Source organism: Bison bison, unplaced genomic scaffold (genome assembly GCF_000754665.1).
Source record: "Bison bison bison isolate TAMUID 2011002044 unplaced genomic scaffold, Bison_UMD1.0 scf7180017864474, whole genome shotgun sequence".
Taxonomy (NCBI): domain Eukaryota; kingdom Metazoa; phylum Chordata; class Mammalia; order Artiodactyla; family Bovidae; genus Bison; species Bison bison.
In genome coordinates this window covers 178,610-179,573 of record NW_011495035.1, presented here as the reverse complement: position 1 = coordinate 179,573, position 964 = coordinate 178,610, and positions in this window count along the sequence as shown.

Genomic DNA, 964 nt, shown 5'->3' with positions numbered 1-964 from the left:
CTCAGATATGCAGATGACACCACCCTTATGGCAGAAAGTGAAGAGGAACTAAAAGGCCTGTTGATGAAAGTGAAAGTGGAGAGTGAAAAAGTTGGCTTAAAGCTCAACATTCAGAAAACGAAGATCATGGCATCCGGTCCCATCACTTCATGGGAAATAGATGGAGAAACAGTGGAAACAATGTTAGACTTTATTTTTTTGGGCTTCAAAATCACTGCAGATGGTGACTGCTGCCATGAAATTAAAAGACGCTTACTCCTTGGAAGGAAAGTTACGACCAACCTAGATAGCGTATTCAAAAGCAGAGACATTACTTTGCCAACAAAGGTCCGTCTAGTCAAGGCTATGGTTTTTCCTGTGGTCATGTATGGATGTGATAGTTGGACTGTGAAGAAGGCTGAGCGCCGAAGAATTGATGCTTTTGAACTGTGGTGTTGGAGAAGACTCTTGAGAGTCCCTTGGACTGCAAGGAGATCCAACCAGTCCATTGTGAAGGAGATCAGCCCTGGGGTTTCTTTGGAAGGAATGATGCTAAAGCTGAGACTCCAGTACTTTGGCCACCTCATTGGAAGAGTTGACTCATTGGAAAAGACTCTGATGCTGGGAGGGATTGGGGGCAAGAGGAGAAGGGGACGACAGAGGACGAGATGGCTGGATGGCATCACTGACTCGATGGACGTGAGTCTGAGTGAACTCCGGGAGTTGGTGATGGACAGGGAGGCCTGGCGTGCTGCGATTCATGGGGTCGCAAAGAGTCGGACACGGTTGAGCGACTGAACGGAACTAAACTGAAGACTTCTCTAAGTGTATTTAATCATGATTTTAATTACAAAGAAGCCTTTAAACCCACGGGAGCCTCGCACAGCCAGCCCCAGCAGCCCCGCTTCCTCCCGCAGTCCCCGCCCCTCTTCACCGGCCCCTCTTGGCCGGTCCCGCCCCGCCCCGCCCCCTCGCTCCTCCCACC